The sequence below is a fragment of the Periplaneta americana genome, chromosome 9 (genome assembly GCF_040183065.1).
Source record: "Periplaneta americana isolate PAMFEO1 chromosome 9, P.americana_PAMFEO1_priV1, whole genome shotgun sequence".
NCBI lineage: Eukaryota > Metazoa > Arthropoda > Insecta > Blattodea > Blattidae > Periplaneta > Periplaneta americana.
Genome location: NC_091125.1, coordinates 36891232 through 36917638, shown reverse-complemented (window position 1 = coordinate 36917638; position 26407 = coordinate 36891232). Strand labels below are relative to the sequence as shown.

At 35.5% G+C, this 26407-nt stretch overlaps 1 protein-coding gene across 4 annotated transcripts in view; it reads right to left on the bottom strand.

The window, feature by feature from the left end:
• Tollo (Toll-like receptor Tollo) overlaps positions 1 to 25945 on the bottom strand; it is a 235231-nt gene extending 209286 nt beyond the window's left edge. For 2 of the 4 annotated variants that reach the window (XM_069834503.1, XM_069834504.1), the window contains exons 1-2: positions 25770 to 25945; positions 3973 to 4096 (exon numbers count right to left, since the gene is read on the bottom strand). The gene's annotated coding sequence lies outside the window, so the exon portion shown is untranslated. The remainder of the gene's footprint in view (positions 1 to 3972; positions 4097 to 25769) is intronic. The other 2 variants (XM_069834501.1, XM_069834500.1) reach the window with 1 other exon arrangement.
• Positions 25946 to 26407: the final 462 nt, after the last annotated feature.

The following is a 26407-nucleotide window of genomic DNA, read 5'->3' as shown; positions in this document are numbered from 1 at the left end:
TAACTTTTGCATCACGTTGAGCCTAACCACACTTTGAAGTCTAATACCTCTAGGACAGTAAGGGCAGTAGACTTAGGGCCGATTGTATAAACCATTTAATCTTAGATCAGAGGTTAAATTGATCCTTGTTCTAGCTGAACTTGGAATTTTGTGTTGTATAAAGTCTAATCTGAGATTAATTTGTCTCAAACTAAAGTCAACTTTGACTGAAGAAATTTCTCCGATTAAGTTAGATGATCCAAGTTCAGTTATTTCTTTTCTGTTTGAAATATACGAGTGGCAGACTGTGCAAATAGAATAACCATTGTTATTAATATTAATAGATATGGTAGTTACACTTATATATATATATATATATATTCAATTTCTTGCCTTAATACACAAACAATCTTATATTTTATAAGGCTCTATCGTGTTCAGCAGTATCAAATAATATAACCTATAATTATATTATGTTTATAACAACCATTAATTATTAATGGATGTGATAGGTACATTCATAAATTTTCAATTTGTCGTTTTATAAAGCTTTATTATGTTTAGCAGCATCAAACACCATAACATGATAACTATTTGGAGAACAGTCAACTTTCTTCTTATTGTCCGCCATTATTTACATTGCACAAATAAACCAGTGTCTCCAACAGAGTGTAATACGGAAAGTCGCCAAAAAGTAGTTGTAATGTCGCTAGATTTCTCATTAATCAACAAAGAAAGATTAAATTTTGTTACTATGGGGTGCTAAAAAAACCTATTTAAGCAATACAAAAGTTAAAAAGAAATTGTTATTGAAAAAGAGTTAAAGTCGCTAGATTGGCAACACTGAACAAACTTGTACAACATGGTCCGCGCATCACATATTTCACCTGTTTATGCGATGTTGCCAAATCCTTTTCACGTGAACTTAGATTGCATTTGAGCTAAGGTAATTGATCGCAGAAAAGTTTTATACAATAGAAGAAATGTCTGAACTCGGTTCACTTTTCGATCTTCGATCAAAGTTGATCTTTAGTCAGGAAGTTTTATACAATTGGGCCTCAGACTATCTATGTAAAACTCGTATCTAATTTCTTCACATGATAAGGAGTGCCTGTAAATCCTGTAGGCCTACCTGTATTGTTTGTAAGTTGGTTATTTAACGACGCTGTATCAAGTACGAGGTTATTTAGCGTCGATGAGATTGGTGATAGCGAGATGGTATTTGGCGAGATGAGGCCGAGGATTCGCCATAGATTACCAGGCATTCACCTTAAGGTTGGGAAAAATCTCGGAAAAACCCAACCAGGTAATCAGCCCAAGCGGGGATCGAACCCGCGGCCGAGCGCAACTTCAGACCGGCAGGCAAGCGCCTTAACCGACTGAGCCACGCCAGTGGCACCTGTATTGTGAGTATAACAATACATTTATTACAGTTTTAAGAAAGTGGTATGTAAAATTTACTCGTATCTATCACGTTTGGATTTCTGCCTCTCCCGAACTACACGAGACAGATCTGGACTTGTTCCGTATGAAATACATAGAGAGAATCACGAGTTCTCAGAATCTGCAATCAGATTCTGTGTAATTGAAATCGAGTTACAACGCATAAATACTATTAAACTCGCACTTTCCAACAATGTGGCCTTCGTGATCTCCAGATTTCAATCCGGCCGGCTTTTGGTTGTGGGGTTACCTTAAAGAACGAGTTTTTCTGACACATCCATCAACACTAATGCAGCTGAAAGATGCCATCTCACAAGAAATTGCCAATATTCCAAGACATTATCTGCAAAATGCTGTGCATGGTGTCGCAAACAGAATGCTGTACGTTGAACAAGAGAACGGCGGACACCTTCCCATGTTTTGTTAACTCCGTTGTTTGCCCAACACTGTGATGTTCTTGTTTTTTTTTCCTATCTCAAATATTATAATATTTATAGAGGTTTAATGTTTGAACTGACTTTTGAAATAGTCTGTACATCGATGTCATATTTATCTGTTTCCCCTTTAAATTTTATCATAACTAGTTGGATCCTGAATTACTTCGTATTAAACACAAATATCATTTACCCACGACCTACTGTAATTAAGGTTTCATGAAATATGGTTATAATTACTTAAACATTTTAATAATATTTTATTGTATAATAATTAGTGGAGCTAATATAACAAAATATAAATTTTAACATTGAAATCCCTATGATGCGTGTTCCAGATCACCACCCGGTATAAGAAAACAAACTGACCAGCAAACATTTTCATAATTACGGGCGACTGAGGAAAGTTGAGAAAGTAGGCGTAGGAAAAGGGTAACTGTATAATAGCACGATCTAGTATATATATATATATATATATATATATATATATATATATATATATATATATACAGTCACGAAGCTCAATATGTAGGAAATATGCATCCATAGTTAGTTGCTAATCACTACGATCGCTACTGTCCCCCATTACAGACAATGCAAAATAGTACCGGCACAGTCTATTGTACCTAGTGTTCCTAGTACCCTCAACAACTCAAGCTTCGTGACTGTATATACTAGACTGTGATAATAGGTTAAGCGCACAGGTAAACAATCGAATAAAAGGGTTATTATTATTATTATTATTATTATTATTATTATTATTATTATTATTATTATTATTATTATAATTATAATTATTATTATTGCCACTGTTACTCGTATGATATATACTACTAATCCATACTTATATAAAACAAAGCTGAGTAATATGCAAGTAAGAGTTATTTTAAAAAGTAAAAATAAAGAAGCAGGATGCTCCCAGGTTACAGAAAAAAGTACCTGTCACGATTATTCGACCTCTGAAGCGCACACGAAATTAAATATTTATGTACACGTAAGTATAAACTCATATCCAACGAAAGGGAAACTTTTCACAGAGACCAAAAGACATGGCTACTGCAGGTATAATGACAATCATATTCAAGACCAGATTCTGTAACATGGCCACACTGTGATTATTTCCGAAGTCACAACCAGGTATGTGACTCATAATTAACAAAATGTCATCTCATAACGAATACGATGTTATAGGCCTACTATAAGCACACTTCATTGACTCTTTTAAGAAATTAGTATTAATGGAAATATTAGGAAAAATACATGTTTATAATATATTAGTCTTTTGCAAGCATCATGTCGAACATCTATAAACGCTACATCACCATCTAGACTAGATGTTCTGGCATTTCTTTGGACCAACATAGACTACAAAATCGCACCTGGCTGGCCTCCGTAACCGTGCAATTTTATGATGCAGAAATACCGCAGAGAAGTTACAGCAGTGTCTTTAAAGGAGATGACGGTATGCAACTAATATGAGTATAGGCCTATAGCAGATAATTCAACTTCAAAATCGAATAGGGTGTAACATATGGCCTATATAAAAACTTAAATTACATAAACGACAGATAACCTCTTAGTATGCAATATAAATTAAAAATTACACTAATAGAAAGTTATTCATATCTTGCTACATTTATTTAAAGGACAAGACAGTTGATATTGTTATCCCAAATTCACAAAAGGAGCTACAGCTTCCCACATTTCCTTTCTTTCGCGTGTTGGACACATTGTGTATATAATACAATTTGAAACTGATACGGGTCAGCAAGCCATGAATCATGTCCATCGCGAATTATTAGAAATTGTTGACCCTTTGTGCAAAAAAGAATATAACAATTTCATTAAAATTATTTATGTACTCTTAGTATGTAATTAAATTTAAACTAAATAGCTTAAAATAAACTGTTTAGAACTGATAGTAACTTAATGTAAAGTTATATATATATATATATATATATATATATATATATATATATATATATATATATATATATATATTATTGTTGTCTTGGAGTCCACTTAAAGAAAGAAGATTCTTCAACTCTCTCTTATTACTATTTAAAATCATCCACACCTACACACACCCTCTTACCCAGCATCTCGTTTTGTTTACCTTTCACTACCTCGAACCCGGAACATGTATCTTCACTCCATTCCTCTGCACAGAACATCCTTCTACTTCCCATCTTTCAGCAGATTCCACCCGTCTGGAACTCTCTCCCTGACCATGTCAGAGACTGTCGGACAATATCAAAATTCAAATTTAAATTAAAAAATCACAATCGAGTTCATGAAATTGCTTTTTGAACACCTGTCAGGTTACGCAACTTCGGCTTAACCCATGACATACAGTAAATATTGTAACTGTGCTGTTGTAAAATTGACAATTAATATGTAATTTATTTATTATTACTATTATTATTATTATTATTATTATCATCATCATCATCAGTTATCAGTTATCACTATCATCATTGCTACCTCTGTTTTTCTCGTTTTAGCTCTATAGTGTTCTTTTGACCCTGTTGACCCTCTATAGGGCTTTAATTTAATTTGTATTATTTTCATCAGCGTCTGTATTTCATTTTTGTATTTATATGATGCTATCTGGTGGGATGGAAGAGAAGGCCTTATGGCCTTAATCCTGTCAGATTAAATAAATAAATAAATAAATTAATTAATTAATTAATTAATTTGCATTTTATCAGTCTTATTAACGGTATAACTGAACCAGCGTTCGAGATCTGTCTGCACCTCTCTGTCGATCCTAATTCCGGTGGGAAATATGTTGAAAACTAACTCAATTGCTGTGTCTGCTTCAATAAATTTTTCCAATGAAACTGTGTTTTCTTTCTGTTAACGGCCCCTGGCGAACCTTTTTTTTTACGGTCCTCGTAATTGAGATCGAGTGGCCAAAATTTGTAGAAGCACTTCTTTTGACATTATTAACATGGTGAAAAAAATTAACATTTTTATCTGCCCCCAAACAGAATGTTTGCTTGTTAGTCTCCGTATACGATTCATGTACCTATCTTAAAGTTATTTATCTGAGATCTTCTTCTGCTCTGAACTTTTCTTCCATTCACAATACCGTCCAGTGCATCCTTCAGCAGACAGTTTTTTCTTCGCCAGTGATCCAGCCAATTTCCGATATGGGTTGAAACACAGTATATACGGCGTTGAATGTTGAGTGGAATCTCAAGGGGGAAAAAAACTGAAAGTTGCAACATCTTCATGAAAGATCTTTTCACTTTGATTCCCCGGTCTCCACTGCTGTCTTTCTGTTAATATTTCCTTTATTTCTTTATCTATCCCTCCTCTCCGTATCTTCGCGGTCTCCCTGGTTCTTCTTTATTGTGGTGTCCAAATTAGAACTCGTTCTAATAATAATCGATCAAGATGCATATTATCAGGTGTTTTAATTTCGTTTACCATAATAAAATCATGCACAAATTTTGTTTAAATGTTTCGAAGGCCTAGTTAATTTGTCCATTTCTTGATTCTCCACCGCTCGAAACATTTTGTTTACCAATAACACTAGTCAACAAATTTTAACTTTTTGTCTGTCACAGAAATGAAATCAGCTGATTTTTACTAAATCGAAAATGGCAGCGAAAAATCTGTAACACGTAACATTTTTGTGTGACAGAAGGGGAAATATTTTGATTAAAAAAAACGTTTTCGCGCATTTCAAAAGACGTAATTACAACAGTGAAAATAAATAAATTCCTAAGATACAAAATTTATACACAAAATACACTGACGTTTCACAGAAAAATAATAACGCCGCATAAATAATAATTACAATAAGAAAAAATGGCATTATGTTCCTTTTTTTCCCTTCAAAATAGGCTTTTACTTTATTAATTTAAAACTGGATCAAAGTAACTATAATTTTTTAAGGTTTATAAATTAAATTGATTAAAATCTCAAATCAAATAATTTAGAAGCCCTACATTGAAGTAAACAACCATATACAGATTTCAAGCTAGATTTAAAAAAAAGTATTTAGTTACTTAGAGTTATTTTTTCCTCTTGTAGTCACCTTCTGTGAACAAAAACCAACAGTAGTCCCCCATCATACTAGAATCCCACCTTCCTCGATATCGTTGTTCCATCCTGTGTATATCTTGATGGAATCTTTCCCCTTTTTCATCGCTTGCAGCACCTAAGTTCTCTAGGAAAAAGTCCAGATTGGAATGGAGGAAATGTATTTTCAATGACATTCGACAACCAAGTTTCTGGTAACTATGCAGGAGTTCTTGTACAAACTGTTGGTAATTGTCAGCTTTATTGTTACCTAAAAACCCACTAACAACACTTACAAAGGTATTCCAAGCTTCTTGTTCCTCAACACTTAGTTTTTTTTTCAAAGCTCTCATCTTTCAAAAGTTTCCTAATTTGAGGGCCAACAAAAATTCCCTCTTTCACTTTAGTCTCACTGAGTTTCGGAAACATATTCCTTACATATGCAAAACCTTCTCCATTCTTATCCATAGCTTTAACAAAACTCTTCATTAAACTAAGCTTGATATGTATAGAAGGAAGCAGTAATTTTTCAGGTTTTACTAAAGGGACATACTTGATATTATGTTCTCCTGGGACATAGCTTTCTCTGGGAAGCCAGTCTTCACTATGTAGTGTTTTTCAGTCGCTCTACTACCCCACAAACAGAGAAAGCAACAGTATTTTGTGAATCCATCCTGAAGTCCGAGCAATAAGGCGACAATTTTCAAATCTCCGCAGAGTTGCCAGCAGTATATTTTATATTGGACTGCATCTAGTAACACTGACAAATTTATATGTTTCCTTCATATCTATTGAATACGCCACTGGAATTGATGGTTTAGTGTTTCCATTGTGCAATAACACTGCTTTTAAACTTATTTTGGAAGAATCTATGAATAATCTCCATTCCTCTGGGATGTGTTGAAATCCTAGTTCTTCCATTAAGCCGTCTATATGTACACACATTCACATAAAATTCTTCATTATAAAATACTTTGAAAACCGTTCATGTCTCTTCCTGTACAATGAAATTTTAGTATCTGGTGCTAGCAGGTTCCATTGTTGCAGTCTAGACCCTAAAATCTCAGCTTGTTGTTTAGTGAGATTAAGATCTCTTATTAAGTTGTTCAGTTCACATTGTTGAATTAAATGGGGTTCTTTATGATGTTATGGGCTATAGGACGGATCAGAGAATGTTGATGGTTGAGCTAAATCATCTGTTTGTTCTATTGGAAGAACCAATTCCTCCAATTGCGAAGGAGGATTAGGAACAGGGAGTTTTGGTCCAGGTGGTACAGGTCTTATTGCAGATGGAACATTAGGATATTCAATTTTAGATCTTGTTTTCTTTGAAAATCCCGTAATCTTTGTTGAACAGAAATAACAGTCTTTTGCATGGCTTGTCGGTTCACGCCAGATCATTGGAACTGCAAACGACATACTTCGAGTCTTCTCTCCGTTCATCCAGTTCATCAGTTTTGAGTAACATGTTGTGCAGCACATATGGGGAGCCCATGATTTGTCCTCATCACACACATTACATTCAAAATAGTAATAATATGCTTGTTGTAACTTATCTGATAACGGCCGACGCTGCGATTTTGCCGTAAATTCTCCACATACGTAACAAAAGTTGTCCGGCGAATTTACAAATGCACGACGAGATTTTTTCATTCTGAGAAAGAGTAAATGAACGCGAAGATAAACACTTAAAACCAGCGATACAACTTGTCACAAGCTCAAATAATATTCAACTAATCCTAAAATGCAATCTATGTCACTCCAAAAGCCCACCCTCTCAGTGTTTTCTGTCGGTCTAGCGTCATAAAGCAATAAAATAATACAGGTATATATCCTCCACTACGCACCTTATTAATGCAGACTCATGTATTTGAAAGAACCTATTCCTTAAAATACACTTTTAGCATATCCTGAGCAACAATAAGTTATAAAACGTATGAATATACTGTGTAACCGTTTAAATAAAATCCATAGTTCGATACCCGATTTCTTTGGTAAATTCATTCTTATTTTTTCACAATTTCCAATTTTCCTCTTAAATGGTGCGTGATGGAAAATTTTCAAGTTTAGATCTAGTATCAGCACACAAAAATTGATCTAAAATGACCATTTTCACCCTTGTGACAAAAACCTTGTTGACTAGTGTAATCACTCTTGCTGGGAATTTATGTACCGTATTAGGCCTACTTACTGTCTCCAAGATTGAGTCTGCTGTTAATTCTGTGGTGTTTGGTCAGAACATGATAACTCCATAAAAACTATTTTGAGAAACAAGGATTTGTTCACTTTTCCTTTAAAAATGAGAATTCTAGTTTACATACAAATGTGAAAGAAAATAACATAGATTAGGGCACTGTTTAATTTATATACATGCTGGTACTTTTCTATAGCTTCTAAGTAGCCAACCTGTAAGTGTAGATAGCAGGAAATGGCCATTTTGAAATTATCATGTTCTGACCATGCGATTTCCATTCTTTTTATTACTAGTGTCATTTCCTGTCAGTCCTCTATTTCTCATTGTCTGGCAAGTGCTACATGTCCAAGGTTTTGTGGAAATGTAATGGTAAATATATGGAGTGTGTGTGCATTTGTGTATATATAGTGCAAATAATGCTCAGAAATATTAGAGGATGTAAAAACTTAAAAAGGAAAGAAATGAAGACATTGAATATAATAGAAAAGAGGAAGAAAATAAATAAAAAAATACTTACTTACTTACTTACTAGCTTTTAAGGCATCCGGAGGTTCATTGCCGCCCTCACATAAGCCCGCCATTGGTCTCTATCCTGAGCAAGAGTTAATCCAGTCTCTACCATCATATCCCACCATCATATCCCACCTCCCTCAAATCAATTTTAGTATTATCTTCCTATCTATGTCTCGGCCTCCCCAAAGGTCTTTTTGCCTCCGGCCTCCCAACTAACACTCTATATGCATTTCTGGATACGCCCATACGTGCTACATGCCCTGCCCATCTCAAACGTCTGTATTTAATGTTCCTAATTATGTCAGGTGAAGGATACAATGCGTGCAGTTCTGTGTTGTGTAACTTTCTCCAGTCTCGTGTAACTTCATCCCTCTTAGCCCCAAAGAAATAAATAAATAAATAAAAACATAAAAGGGAAAATAGAGGAAAGATAATAAATAAAGTAGAAAAATATAATAGATAGACTGGTTCTCTAATTTTTTTAGCTAAGTATAGTAATGGTAAGTAAATTTAATGTTTTGTGTACATCAGCCAGGAAAGGGAAGACTTAGCAACATTGTTACTTGAAAAAATGTTAATGTCATGCAAATACTGTTACAAAATAATTACGCTTTTGAAGACTACGAACGTACAGTATGCATGGAGTAGAATAGCATATTGTGAAAGGCTGCGTTGAATGTGTGTCCAAATAGATGAAGAAAGCAGTGGGGGGAAAAAAAGAAAAAAAACAAAAGAAAAGGAATTTAAATATGTGTACAAGAACTGTAGGCATAATGTATGGACACAATGACTTGACTATAAGGAATCTGCAGATGTGAATGATATTAAAAATTCTGTACATATATGAACATTTCGTTGTAGAATCTTTCTTTAAACATGTACAGTATTACTTTTCTTAATCCGTTAAATATGTACCAACTTCCTCGACTGTTTTACCCGTTGTTAGTCTGCAGAACATAGTTTTTAGTCTCTTGGGAGTACTTCAGAAATAACCTTAAAATTGTTATTCGCTTCCAACCTGCAGTATCAGTTCCAGACATAGAGCATCCTAACCTGTCCGGGCTTTCTTTTGAAAATGACACTTCCCGACTTCACTCCGGTGTATGGAGACGGAGGCAATTTCCACGCTTGAAGCAACCTTCTTGATCTCGTGCTCTGAACTTGTGCAGTCGCACTGTCGTCTTTGTTCATGGGCCCGGAACCGGCAAATCGCTTTACCCAACTTCTGAAATCCTCCTCTCTTCTGCCCTCCCCAGCTCGCACATTGAATACTTGCGGTGGGTCCTTCGTGGATTGAATTCATTGTACTCTCTATGGGCTCTACGGCGGCTGCATGCGAGATTGGAATGTGGAAAGAAGAAAAGTACAGCACTTTGGAAAAGTCTGCCTGTTTGTAAATTTTTGTTGGTACTGATTTATACTGTTTCTACTTGCACAAGAAGAAATGTGAGCTCGTTTCTATGTTTTGTTTATTGTCTTAATGTCAGCTCTTTTGGCGGAGCCGCAGGACGGCTTTGTATTGCTCTTTCAGCAGCTACAGTGTGCTGTGACATTTTCAACTTTTTTTTTCAGCCACATTTCGCGGAGTTGTATGTTCTTATCTAGTGAAATTGCGTTATCATATTCCGACAACCCTCTCACATAAATATACTTTTTAATCATAATACTATGTTCAGTTCACCACGTTATCATACAAAATGTGTTTGGTTTCAAATAGAGTTTACATGAGAAAAAAATACTTTACGCTTGCGTTCCATTAATAAATGAAATTTCAGTGACAGTGTAAAAAGCTTTTATCAGAAACATAAGCTGCGTATTAACTAAAAGATGTTGAAGGAAGGATTCTGAATTCCAGTAATAATAATAATAATAATAATAATAATAATAATAATAATACAACTTACTTACTTACTTACAAATGGCTTTTAAGGAACCCGAAGGTTCATTGCCGCCCTCACATAAGCGCGCCAGCGGTCCCTATCCTGTGCAAGATTAATCCAGTCTCTATCATCATACCCCACCTCCCTCAAATCCATTTTAATATTATCCTCCCATCTACGTCTCGGCCTCCCTAAAGGTCTTTTTCCCTCCGGTCTCCCAACTAACACTCTATATGCATTTCTGGATTCGCCCATACGTGCTACATGCCCTGCCCATCTCAAACGTCTGGATTTAATGTTCCTAATTATGTCAGGTGAAAAATACAATGCGTGCAGTTCTGTGTTGTGTAACTTTCTCCATTCTCCTGTAACTTCATCCCGCTTAGCCCCAAATATTTTCCTAAGCACCTTATTCTCAAACACCCTTAACCTATGTTCCTCTCTCAGAGTGAGAGTCCAAGTTTCACAATAATAATAATAATAATAATAATAATAATAATAATAATAATAATAATACAAAATATAATACAAATCGGTATTCTTCCTGCATTCATTCGTAGTACCGGTACATATTCTTTCCAGTTTTCTTCATTCTCATTAATTTTATTAACTATGGAATATACTGTACATTCCTTATTTCATTTGTTTACTTTATCTACGTAATTTATAGCATCCTCTCACTGATGGTAAAAATGTTTATTTCCTATGCTTGGACCTTGTTGGTATCCTTCTGTTTCAGTGTCCAGGTTTCATTTTATAAAATGTTATTTGGGTGTCTTTTGTTATTTTCTTCCTTAATGTCCTTTATAATCTTCCACATAGTGATTTAACTTTATTTCATTTGTTACTTAATATCTTGAGTTTGGTACCGGCAGTAGGAAATATCACATTCCAGGTAGTGAAAGTTTGGTATTTCATTTATAATCCGGTTTTCAATATTAATACTTTTATTCTCACAGGATAGTATCCATTGAAAATATTTAGTTTTTGTACAGGTTTTATTCAAATGGAATCCAGATTATTGGAAGTCGTCTGTATTATGATCTTGTCATCAGAAAAGAGTAGCCACCGAAGTACAGTGTGCAATTTTCTCAATCAAGATGGACAAAAATCAAATTTCGACTTGTTTGTTTAGGTATAAGTGAATATGAATTCATGTTCTTTAACACTTGAAGAATGTTGTGAGGGATAGCTTTTATTCTTTTATGACCAGCAAGCTATTTTTAGAAGGATGTGTGTGAACAATGATTTTTTTAACATTGCTCGCTCCCCTTCAGTCGTTGTCAGAGAAGCTTAATATATGAGTGAAAAGAGCTAATTATTATTGATTTATTGTGTTGTGAGACATGGGATCTGTCCAGACAGAGGTACGTTCTTACTTTAATGCAACTTCAATTGAAATTGAGAAAAATTTTTCCCCCGTGAAGACTCGAAACTGCGTTTATTTCGTAACTCCATCCTAAAACATGACATGAGACGCTCTCAAATTACTTGTTTCAATTGACACATCATTCATACCCGTCGTGTGAATTCATGGACACTTGCTCTCAAAACTCTTGTAAATTTTGACACTCCCTATCCATCACGATTGGACTTCTGCGACTTCCATTCTGCGGTGAAGAATGGTAACCTTGTACAGTAGTGGCAAAAAAACCGGAACGACCCTTGTAGCTGATTTCAGAGCCTTGTTCACTCCAGAGCACGATAGACTGGTAACTAAGACTTTCGTGATTCGAATACTACCTGGGAAGGAAACTTTTTTTGTTCCTTATTCAAATTTATTCCCAATACTTTTCGATTGCAGCGATATTTTGCTACTTAATTAACTTATTATTCTCAGAACATGAATTTTACCAGTAATCGAAAATTATTGGGAATAAATTTGAATAAGGAACAAAAATTTTCCTTCCCAGGCAGGATTCGAACCACAAAAGTCTTAGTTACCAATCTATCGCGCTCTGGAGTGAACAAGGCTCTGAAATCAGCTACAAGGTTCGGTCTGGTTTTTTTTGCAACTAATGTACATTATTATGACGTCATGCAATGTCGGTTAACGAGCTCATCTAGGTGCCCCTAGTATTGCGTAGTGCCGAACATATTTAAACTATTCTTAATATTCGTTACGTGGAAATGATTAGAGACCATATAATCACAGTTGAAGTAAACTCGTAGCTAGTGGGAACAAAAGTAGCTTTCAAATTAGTCAGTATTCACATAGGAAAGCAAGCATCCCAGTATGCCTTTCGCTAACCGTCACTGCTGATAAGAGAAAATGATCTTACTTCGATACAGCGTTGGAAATCATAGGCTAAATTGAGAATGTCTATCCACTTGTAGGAAGAGTCCTGCAGGTAATGATATTGATAATCTTAGTCATAATTATAATAATTATGATATAAGGGTGCCATCGTAAAGCCGCTCGTCAACGAAGCGAGGCTGCCACGTGCGGCCGCCTCTCGCGACAACCTCGCTTGTTGTTTGCCTCTCGGTTTTGTTCTTATGGTAGCAAGGCAAGAACGCAAAGCAGCGTGAGCCACGAGTTAGTACGCGACAATTCAGGCAGTAACATCGGGTTGCGTGATGACGGAGCGAGTTAATCACTGCGAGGCACCTTTGATCGCATCCAAAACCAACTGAAATTGGCTCACAAATGAAGCAGCATTGCGCACTATTAAGCGGCAAGATATATCAACTGAGCGAAGCATGATTTCATGAGAATTTCTCTTCGTGTATACGCACCTTTATACCTTCATATGTTGTGAATATGAAATAAAAGTTAGTCCTATCCAAAAACTAGTGATTCTGCACTTCTGTTTAACTTGTTGTAAAAGTCGTTAATATGAATGAAATTGTAGTATTTGTGTCCTTCGCTCCGGCATAAACTATTTCTCACAACTATTTAAAAGTCGTGTGGTGGCGGATTACAGTGCGCGGGCCGCAGTCCCTCTCGCGGACTATAATTCAGAAGCCAGCGATTCTCCGCCCGAGGCGTGTATCACGAACTGCGCTGGCTAATTTATAAAACCAAGGAAACCGATACCTAATTTTAACTCCAGTTGTAAATCTTTTATGTTTTTGTAATGTTACGTTTCGAAATACAAGTTTCAATAGTAACCACAACAGTTTTAATATTCGTTAAGTGAATTTGTTTTCCTTATTTGGTTACGCTGACGGTTACCCTGCAAGTCTTGTTAGTTCATGTGATAGACATCGGACTTGATAATCGCCAGTTAGAACCAAAACAAGCCAGAGGGAGTTTATTTCATAATTTTAAGACTTTTACCCTACATAAAGTATTGTGATGTTACAGAACTCAGTTTCGAGATTTGTGAGGAAGCGCATCTTCTTAGGTTTCCATTCCGAATAGTTCTCGGCGTACAATTTTTTTTATGTGTACAGCCTTTTCTAATAAATAGGTATACGAAGCTCAAAGGTTTACATCTTTCAGAAAAGATCGTGGTTCGATTCTATGAGATTTATGGTGCTCAAAGCTCTTGTCAGGCAACTTTCTTCGAGAACTTGAAGTTTTCTCTTCTTTTTCATTCATATTCTATCTTCATTTAAACGCAGAATAAATATGGGAAATGCGTGTTATTATTCGGTTGAGAAGCTTTTATCGTCCAATCTGCTCTCAAAAAAGCCGAAAGTTAGAATTTATAAAACAATTTTATGTATGTTGTATGGTTGTGAAATTTGGACTCTCACTTTGAGAGAGGAACAGAGGTTAAGGGTGTTTGAGAATAAGGTGCTTATGAATATATGTAGAGCTAAGAGTGAAGTTACAGGAGAATGGAGAAAGTTAGCCTACATAACGCAGAACTGCATGCATTTTATTCTTCACCTGGCATAATTAGGAACATTAAATCGAGACGTTTGTAATGGGCAGGGCATGTAGCACGTATGCATATAGAGTATTAGTTGGTAAGCCGGAGGGAATAAGACCTTTGGAGAGGCCGAGACGTAGATGGGAGAATAATATAAACATGGATTTGAGGCAGATGGGATATGATATAGACTGGATTAATCTTGCTCAGGATAGAGACCGACGGCGGGCTTATATGAGGGTGGCAATGAACCTCCGGGCTCCTCTAAGTAAGTATTCTATCTTTATTTAATTAATGTAACACCGTTATGTCTTAGCGTTTGAATAACCAACATTGCTGTGTACGTCAAATAGAAAATTTCCATTACCAGTAATATTTACGAGTCTTAACTATATATGGGCCGTCATAATAATTTTATTACTCGACAAATAATTATTGTTTTTGAAGCCAAAAAAGGTACAAAAATTACTTGGAAATAACTTCAATCAAAGTTACTATAATATTAACAATAGGTTCTTCAAGAAGAAGTATAAAGGATGTAACAAGAAAGACAGAAAATACTTAAGCAAGAGCCGAAAGCCCGTACTTGTAACAGAATCCATTGGCGTTGCTTTTTGACGCTATATGTTATATCTAAAGAGCGAAAGACTTGATTGAATGAAGCATTGAGATTAATATCAGCGAAGTCAGAAAATGTACAGTCTTTGATACAAAAAAATACCGATGCCTGTAATATAAATTTGTCTTAGTTCATCTTCGGGCAGCGCCTGGTTCACACGACTGGAGAAAGAATGTTTATTTTGCACCTAATTTGCCTCTTGAATATATTTTTGTTATAGATTATTCATAACACTTGCTCAGTAAACAAGGAAAGATACCATGCAGTGCCATTTCTAACGTATGGCAATGAGAATTGGGCTCTGAATAGATCGAGAAAAAGAATACTAATTGAATCTAAGGAGGTGAGATTTTTTAGACGAATTGAGGGCTTCAAATGATCATATCCATAATGACAACATTATAAATTAATTTAAAATTTATAATATGCAACACAAAGTGGGTAAAACTAAACAAGAATGGTTTCAACATATAGAACAAATGGATTCCTCTAGACGAGTGGTTCCCAAACTTTTGAAAGGGCGACCCACTTTTGGACGAGAATTTCTTTGCGACCCTCGAACTACCATACCAGTATTTAACCGCATCCGAAAAATACAAATCTCAATAAAATCGAAAACAACGATAATTTTACTGAAAACCAACCAACGTCTACCTAGGTAATGTACCGGTACCTGCAAGAGAGAAATATGAATATGCAAACCTATTTAGGAATTCTCTTTCGTTTCTTATACTGTCTTTCTTGCTGATATATATTTTTTAACACTTTAACACTATTAATATTAGTTGAAAAAGCTAAGATGTCAACATAATAACAGCCAGAAATAAAATAGACGGATTTATAAGGAAACTTGATTTCTGGTCGACTTCACTTGACAGAAAATAAATTTGATTCATCCTATTGTATTAAGGAACTCGTGGAAATTTCAGCTACGTACCGTATTATGCGACAAATAGGTAATGTGTTTCTTTATACGGACATGCAATTAAGTTTGTACGATTTTAAACAACAGCTCTTTTAGATTTTGCGGAAGAAACTTAACATTATGACATTCACTGGATACTGAATCCACTTCTAGACAGTTGCATTCAACTGGCCGAAATAAAAAAGGGAAAGACAACTTGAAATATATGTCTACTGATGGAATTTTGAAACTAATAAACTATACTTTTTTCGTAGAGCACAGCTTAATTTTATATCAAAAGAACGCAAGAATAGCCTACCTCGAGCTTGCAAAAGAAGCTCTTAAATTTTTATAACATATGACAACTCGTATTTATGCAAAACAAGTTTATATTCTATGATTTCAATCAAAACAAAACTAGACTCTCCTTGAATGTGTGTATCGAATACAGACTACAGAAGCTACTTTCTCAAAAACAGGCACATTTATCGCATTAATTATTTTTTAATTTATTATTGCAACATTTTTTTTTTATTTTATGTTCATCGTTGATTATATAAATATATGTTAATAAGGTGTTTTTTTATTTTGTAAATCATCTCGCGACGCCCTTCAGCTCTTCACATGACCCCCACTTTGGAAACTACTGATCTAGACTTACCACACAAGCTGTACAATACAAACCGAAGGGTCGACGTATTGTTGATTGACTTAGGCTACGTTGGGAAGGTAGTCTTTGAGACTGAACATTCTAATAGCCTATCCTTGAGGTAGTGTAAGAAGAAAAAAAAGAAGAAGAAGATCTGTAAACAGATAGAAAAAGCAACAAACAAACAAAACAAAGAGAAAACAGAGCGGATTCTTGCATTAGAAATTCGTTCATGTGTAAACCTAATCTCTCACGAAATCAACCGAAGTTTTCCTAAGGGGACTATGCATATGGCAGTCAGTCATTTTAATTAATTAATTAATTTATTTATTTATTAATTTATTTATTAATTTATTTATTTATTTATTTGTTCTAAAATTATACATTTTATAGGAGAGTAGCCCTAAGGATATCGTTTGAAAATTTATATACTGTAATTCAAGAAAACAACTTATTCATGCTCTAAATTCACTCCGCATGATTAGGAATTATTGTGGAACGAGAAAAAAATATACAGGAATTTTATTTTCCTCTTATATGGGTTGAGAATGTTTCCTTTGTTTCTCCTATGTTGTCTCAAGCGGTGATCTTGCATCATTCCAACGGTAAGGGTTGGGAGTATCATTACTTGTGAATGTCTATGCTTGTTCAAAATTCTCAAACGATTGAAGATGGACCAGCGAATAGGGTCCAGTTTTAAGTAGATAATAGTCGTTCTGAATGGGGAATGATTTACTTTTTACATAATATTATAATAAAATCCATGCTTGATAGATGGGCAGATGAAGAGATGGTTTGTTAATTATGTTGTGAATGGACAAACGGATATTGAGCGAATACGTTCAAGTTGGTTAAATGTAATCCTATTTATGGAAGCTTATGAACTTCATTCCTCTATGTCTATACAGTGTAAGGCAGTGGTCGTCAGCACTCGCTGAAATATGCAATGGGTACGCGGTGCCGTCCCGTGTGGACTGTCGTGCAACAGGGAGAGATAGAGAGCATACCCGCTAGCAGCTAAGAGAGCACTATAGTGCATTGCGTTTTCCGCGGGTAAGAAAGTCTAGCCCCAGCGTGCTCTGTGCTGATGACCCCTGATGTAAGGGATATAAGTGCCGTCCTTTTCACAGTCGTCGGGGACGGTCTACAGGATCAAAAAATATCCATACAACATACGGTCAAAACTTGATAGTTTTCCCAGAAAAAAAATATTTCTTTCCTTATTTTATTTGCGTTATACTGCTTATATCGTGAGTAAAATTACATCAGTAGGTATATCTAGCAAAGAGTTAATATTAGTTTAAATAAATATTTGTGTGTTCTATTACGTTTTCGTGAAATTAAATAATAATGCATGCTTAAATTTGTTAATATTCTCGCGTGAGAGACGTGGCGTCATGTTTACCAGGATTAATGCAGCTGAAAGCAGTCTGCACAGACGTACAGATCAGCTGAGTTCAAGCTCCCTGTTCGTAGGTCTACTGCCGAGCGGATAGCAGTTCAGTACAGGTAGGCCTATTCGATAAGCAACTTACAATGTCATTCACAAATCAGGAATATCATGATATGTTATTAATTTATGGAGAAAGTCTTCGTATTTCAAGTGCGGCAAGAAAGATGTACCGTCAACGTTTTCCGCAAAAAGTTACCTAATCGGCGATCTTTCGTAGCAGTTTCTCAACGATTTTTAGAAATTGGGAATCTCTTACCTCGTTTCGAAAATCACAGAATGAGAAATTTCTTTTAAAATGATACTGCTTTACGGAAGCGGGAGAGATTAAAATTTTGCTTTAGAAAGAAAGTTCGTATGACTTTGTGCAGTAAACCATTATTATTTATTTTTTTGACGTAAATAAAAATGGAGCAATATTGTTAGATAAAACCCATTGATTGTGGGTCCCTATCACCACGGCATGGCTCGTCCTCAGGTTGCGGATCGAGGACACGGCCTCCAGATATGGAGGGTAGCTGTGAATATATTGAATAAGCAGTCGCGGACAGCTGATGAGGGGTGGTCCTCCAGCTTGGGGGTTGGGTGAAGGACTAACAACTCATCACCGTAAAACACAGCTTGTTACGAAACCTCAAAATAAGCCTCGGAATGAGACTGATTCTCTGGCACGACCACAGAATTGCACGCATTGTATTCTTCACCTGACATAATTGGGAACATTAAATCCAGACGTTTGAGATGGACAGGGCATGTAGCACGTATAGGCGAATCCAGAAATGCATATAGAGTGTTAATTGGGAGGCCAGAGGGAAAAAGACCTTTGGGGAGGCCGAGACGTAGATGGGAAGATAATATTAAAATGGATCTGAGGGAGGTGGGATATGATGATATAGACTGGTTTAATCTTGCTCAGGATAGGAACCAATGGCGAGCTTATGTGAAGGCGGCAATGAACCTCCGGGTTCCTTAAAAGCCAGAAAGTAAGTATTGTTAAATAAAATGTAAATGTAACATAATGTTCTATTAACCAGATTGAAAGTTTGTATTTGCTGCTCGTTTTATGTAAACAACATTTGCCCTGTCCGCCCCTGCATTCGAACAGAGCATCTGTTTTATCCCGATATATCTGTACCCGCTTGAGCTGTACTGTGTACTTGTAAACCCCATCCTTCTCATCCAGCAACGTTGACAAAACGTCTAATATTGTAAACTTTAATAATTAGTTAAATATTGCAATTAGAAAAAAAATGTGAGGTCATTTTTCGTCCTTATGACATGAATAATCATCAGTTAAAATATTGACACTTTACTCCTTACACTCCATAGAAGCTGGATTGAAGTGAAGAAGTTTGTCAGGAACCGCACCAAGTGGAGAACTTTCGTCACATATCTGTGTTCCAGGGATAATGATAAGAATTGAAAAATTAAATACTTAGGGCCGACATGTTACTAATCCTAGTTAAATAATTGTTATGTAACTTAAATACGGAAGTTAAATCATATTTAATTCGTTTGCATTTCACCAAACTAATGCGCACTTAAAATAAAGTCTATTAATTTAATTCTTAATTAAATCGTCACGCCTTCGGAATCATAGTAAAATTGTAGTTTCGAAAGTCATGCGCATTGTTAATGTAAACAGTGACCTTTTTAGTAGTATATATTTATTTATTTAACCTGATAAGGACAAGATCGTCAGGCCTTCTCTTCCCCTCTACCAGGGGATTACAAGTGCAGTGAGTTCACTTATTTTATTACGACTAAAAATGACATCATAAACAGAGGTAACCTCAAAACATATTAAAATCATCCAGAACAAAAATGCAGATGGGCAGAATTTAGAAGAAAAGACGAAAGGTTGGAAATAAGTAGAAATAGATTTCAATACATAAAAACCTCATCCCAGAGTCTTCAGCAATATTGAAGACAAAACGGGATAATATGAAAGTAGATGCAAGGAAATATCATCCAACAAGCAAAATGGAAAGATTTTATGAATCTGCACTATTCCAATACCTTCAAATGTAATATTAGGCTTACATGATAAATTTATTATTTATATTGCTTTAGTTTCCGTTTTTTAGGCAACCGAAGATTGTTTAAACGTTTCTTCAATATATGTATAATTTAGATATTATTATGAAGTACTTAACTATCAGTTGAAATTTCTAAATCACCTTCTGTACTATTCAAAATATACAGTGCTGATGTTTTGCTTAACCTAAACCGCATTTGCAAATATTTTTCGTCCATTGTATTAAAATAATCTTCTTTTTCGGAAATTATCCTCACCCGTCTTGGTAAGAAGTCGTCATTTTGAAATATCAAGTCCATCATTCTCCTCGCCATGATGAAAATTATTGTCGTTAATGTAAGATTAATTATATTTAAATGACTAAATATTGACCAATTAACTTAAATGTAGTTTAATGAAAGCTTAAAGCCCAATTTGTGTTGGTGAAATGCATTGTCCCTTTAAGTGTCAATTAAGAAAACTTTAAGTAACAATTAAAGTTAAATATGTTTGATGAAATCGGCCCATAGTGCATATTGTGTTACTGCTAGAGCTCTATTTCGAGATTTTAACGGAAATGTACGTTTTTCCTGTAATCATACCATTGAGCGGGTTTCGTTCTTTTTCATTTTATATGAGTAATTTTATCCGAGAATTATGGGTGTGAATTATAATCGTTTCACTCAAGGCTTTAAAAAAGAAAACTGTGCTATTTATTGGAACTTTTATTTATTTTCTTGATTACCTATTGAACATCTTCGACAACTTTCAATTTCATATGGTAAGTAGCAATTCCATTGTAGAGACGAGACTGTATTTTAATGTGATATTAAGATCAAACGACTCGAATAAAATACGTTGTAAGACGAAGACAATCAAGTTTTTATGCAAGTTTAATTACTGCAAATCGACATCCTGATGGTAAGTTACTAGTTAGAATAAATTAATGCCATTTTCTGGATCTGTCACCTTGTTTCTTGTCCGTTTCAAGATGAGAATACAGATAATGAAGGGACAGATACAAGAAGAGAATTAGCACTTTTTACTTCTTTTCTAAGTGGAAGGAGGGAAAAGGCGCTGAGAGAAGTGCAGTATTTTACTCGATGCTTCCGAGTCACGACAGATGTCATACGACTGGACATTAATTGTATTGCTGGAAAGGAGGACGTGACGCTCGAATCTGCAAGTTTATTACCCTTCTTGTAATTTTGCGAAACATTCTTGCGGTGAGAGCACAAAAGTTGTGTACATTGATTTAATACGAATCATGATTGTTCTGATTGCAAGTAAGTCATTGATGACAGTTTCGTTTCTAGTAAGAGGAGTTTCGTGACAAAACTTATGAAAGAATCCAGTACCATGATATGGCAATCAATTAAAAATATCAGGAACTAAAAGATTACTCGATGTAATACTGAATGGTAGGATGGTGAAATTCATCTAGTTAGAGGGACTAGATTGGCCGTGATCACTGCAGATTCAATGTGCTCAATCTGTCTACGTTTATATTCAGTGGTTTGATTTCTTATTCCTTGGTGTAACCATGATTTTTCAACTTTAAATAACTTTCAAAACAGCCGCCTTGGTAATTCAGTTGGCTTACGACGTTCACGGAGCTGAGTTCAAATCCTGGCAATAGCCAAGTTTTGTATTTGTGTTGCTTAAAGTCAAGGTTGTGTTTTTATCCAGATTTTTCACGTTTCTTCTCTTCATTCCACCAATACTCTGTAGAATTACCCTTTCATTATCAATTCCTTTTCGAAAAACAGGGCATTTGTGCGTGTCCTGCGACGGATCGGTCGTCCACCGTGGTAGGTGCTCCTCATAGTTCGTTCATAGATTGATAGATGTCAGTGGTGGTAGATTCTAGACTACTCAGAGACGAGATCTACAGAAGAACGGAAGCTCCGAATATCCACTGCAAAGAAATGGATTTCTGAGATACAGCAGATCCCACCAGAGGTATTATATCAGACTTGAAGACTGAAAAGGAATACATGATGATGGAGTCGGTTAAGTCGAAGAGCACAATCGGCAGAAAACTCATTTCATGGCGGGTGCACAAAAATCCTGCTTGGGTTGCAGCGTTTAGGAATAATTACGTCCCGCCCAGTAATTGCCAGAGCTAATACCAACTTCCAGAATAGCTTCGAGTTCTATTCAGAATCCTTAAAATGTAACAATTTTCTCCTAGTTTATAGTAATAAAGGCGACTGTATTATGTGCCAACCACATCAGCTTCATCTAGAGACAAGGCCAAGATACGATGGAGCCACCGTTGGTAAAAAAATTGCGAGTTTTAATATAATAATAGTGATGATGATGATGATGATGATGATGATGATGATTCTCGCTACAGCCCTTTAAGGGCCCAGACTGACCAGCCACATGCCGAAGCAGAGGTGGACGATTATCCAACTAGAAGGGAGGTATCGTGTGGTTCAGTCTGTATATATCAGTTTCTGACACTTTTCCAATTCATTGCGGGCTAAAGCAGGGAGATGCACTATCACATTTACTTTTCAATTTCGCTCTAGAGTATGCCATTAGGAAAGTTCAGGATAACAGACAGGGTTTGAAATTGAACGGGTTACGGCTTATCTGTGCGGTTGATGTGAATATGTTAGAAGAAAATCCACAAACGATTAGGGAAAACACAGGAATTTTACTTGAAGCAAGTAAAGAGATAGATTTGGAAATAAATCCCGAAAAGACAAAGTATATGATTATGTCTCGTGACGAGAATATTGTACGAAATGTAAATATAAAAATTGGAAATTTATCCTTTGAAGAGGTGGAAAAATTCAAATATCTTGGAGCAACAGTAACAAATATAAATGACACTCGGGAGGAAATTAAACGCAGAATAAATATGGGAAATGCCTGTTATTATTCAGTTGAGAAGCTTTTGTCATCCAGTCTGCTCTCAAAAAAGCTGAAAGTTAGAATTTATAAAACAGTTATATCACCGGTTGTTCTTTATGGTTGTGAAACTTGGACTCTCACTTTGAGAGAGGAACAGAGGTTAAGGGTGTTCAAGAATAAGGTGCTTAGGAAAATATTTGGGACTAAGAGGGATAAAGTTACATTAGAATGGAGAAAATTACATAACGCAGAACTGCACGCATTGTATTCTTCACCTAACGCAGTATGATTAGGAACATAAATCCAGACGTTTGAGATGGGCAGAGCATTATAGTATGTATGAGTGAATTCAGAAAGGCGTAATAGAATGTTAGTTGGTAGACCTGAGAGAAAAAGACCTTTGGGGAGGCCGAGACGTAGATGGGAGGATAATATTAAAATTGATTTGAGGGAGGTGGATATGATGGTAGGGACTAGATTAATCTTGCTTGGGATAGGGACCGATGGCTTATGTGAGGGCGGCAATGAACCTCTGGGTTCTCTAAAAACCATTTGTAAGTAAGTATTGTTTCCTTCACTGCACAATTATACCACTTGTACTCTGTATATGGACACAAATAAGGGGGGTATCTGTTCAGACGAGATAATGTAGGATAATACTGTTGAACAATAGGCCTATAAGATGGCTATTTTTTTCAGTGTCGTATAACAAATAATAAGATCATATTGCGACGTATACTGATTTTAATTTAATAATTTACCTGTTGTTTGATATATTAATAAATTTAAAAATTTATGTAACTTAATCAGCGCCAAACCTATATGTGCAGCCGAAGATAGTGTATCTTCGAATTTGTTCATATTCCTGTGATTTCTTTCACCGCCAGATATAAACATAGCCTATTGAATAACTCAGCCCACTATATTTATTCAAGAGTCGAAATGGCACTGTGAAAAGTATGTGTGTGTGTGTATGTGTGTGTTTCTAATGCCTACCCACTTCACTTGCGTGATTCGGGTTCCGCATATTGCTGATAGATGGCAGGACTGTAACCCATTTTCAATTTGTACACCGCTTTGGCGGGCCATGCTGTACATGATTTGTATCTGTAGAGAATTATATCGTCGATTAGGGTGAGTTTATGTGTAAGTGTTCGTGTAAGTGTAGTGTAAGGAATGGGTGAGGATGATGATGAAGATGAGGAAGAGAGAAGGTTAAACCCGGTGTCGGCACGTAGCATACTCCTTAATATTAAAGATATTCAGATGCCACACATTCGGTAACAATGCGATTAATATGTCACGACATAATACAAGATGGCGTTATTGGACATTCGGCTTGCATCGACTCGTCTGAACGATGATTTCTGTTTATGAAGTGCAGCTGACTTCCAGAATTTGGCTATAGGATTAATTTACCTACCTTATATACAGGTAGAAAATCAATATTTCATTTGTATTACATATCAAGTATAGGTTTTATTTATTGACTTAATATAAAGGAGCTATTGAAACAAAACTGCAGAAAGATAATAACTAAAGAACAAATTGTTTAAAACAATTCATTAACAAGCTACAAATCATTTAAACTCACAAGACGTTGCGCTTCTAATTATATTATCTAGCTATATATTGTCTTCATGTTTCATCAAACCTTGGTAATGGTAGTAATTTTGTCCAACTTTACAGAATAAAACAATTGATGTTGCTATGAATGACTCAAATCCTATGCATTGAAAATATCGCAATAAACATGTCATCGTTATTAACGTCTGCATGATACTGTATTGTGCAATGTTTATGTCATGTATTAGAATGCCGCCAATCAGAGTGGATTCCTTGCACAAGAATCAAGTTGCGAAATATCTAGGTTAGATGGCCTGATTATAACGATAATTGAAATTGTCTTTTTTAATTTACAGTGATTTGAAAATTTCGTTGAAGATTTTAGTACTTTTGTGTAAAAACAAACTTCTGTGATGAATATAATAGCCAAACTGATGCGGTAATAATAATAATAATAATAATAATAATAATAATAATAATAATAATAATAATAATAATAAGTAACCTAGAGATGCATTACTTTATGAAGTTAACGGCATACAAAATTGATAAATTGATACATGAAACAGTTACATAGGTGTTGAGTTTTAGGTCAGTTCAGTTCTAAGATTTGATTATGAATGAAGACTGCACAAATTATTTTGTTAAAAATATGTAAAAATCATAACATAAACAACTCATACGATACCACATTTGTTAAGATAAATAAATGAATAAATAAATAAATAAATAAATAAATAAATAAATAAATAAATAAATAAATAAATAAATAAATAAATAAATAAATGTGTAATTGAATAAATAAATATGTATTTTTTTTATTTTATTGGGTTATTTTATGACCCCGTATCAAGATCTAGGTTATTTAGCGTCTGAATGAAATGAAGGTGATAATGCCGGTGAAATGAGTCCGGGGTCCAGCACCGAAAGTTACCCAGCATTTGATCGTATTGGGTTGAGGGAAAACCCTGGAAAAAACCTCAACCAGGTAACTTTCCCCGACCGGGATTCGAACCCGGGCCACCTGGTTTCGCGGCCAGACGCGCTGACCGTTACTCCACAGGTGTGGACGTACGTACGTATGTATGTATGTGTGTATGTATGTATGTATGTATGTATGTATGTATGCATGCATGTAACTTAATCATTATTAAACTCTTTGTAAGTCAAGGGGTCATGACGTTTCCGAAGCAACACCAGATTCTGGCCATGTGCTTAGCATGACGCAGAACACCATTTCAGGTAATGCAGAACGGAGATAAGACAGAACACACATAGATATAAATCCCCACTTTATTGTTGGTAATTGATCTCAAGTCCGTTGAATGTTATATCACTCTCCTAAAAAAATAGAATAAAAACTTTATTTTGAACATAGCTATACCTATTTTTTCTCTTACCTGAAATGTCCTTAAGTGTAGCGTATAGCGATGTACAAGGAGGAATGTAAACGTGCACTTATGCGGTTATAAATTATTCTGTTTAATCACTACGGTTGTAGTTTTGAAACGATATCTATTCGCCACTTCCACTCGCATGACTTGTGTTCTCCACCATGCGCAAACAAGCACTGCAGGATGCGGCATCACGGAGTTATCAATGCATTCGTATCCAGTTGCTGACTCATATTCCCTGAATAATGTTCACATCTGTTTGTCTACTTAATTGTGAGCGTGGAAGGAGTGACGGATGTAAAAAAATCTTATCACTTATTCCGCCGAGACAATTTTAAAATTATTTTCCCTGTCACTGACTGACCCTACTTAATACTGTCTCGCTGTTCTGTGGTTCGACCGTTTGTGAGCTATCTGACGCATTCTGTTCAGAGCGACCTAGACTCAATTCGTAAAACACCCTGCGAAATTGTTTTGTGAGAAAAGGTGGATGTGGAATAGTAACACTTAAATGACATTGATTAAAGGCAATCTTGGGAGGGAGATAGGTCTCGAGATTGAAGTACAGTAATATCTGTGTGAGCTCCAAGCTTGTTGGTCACTTGTCCCAACTTGTTGTACATCATCCATCTCAGTGGATTGAG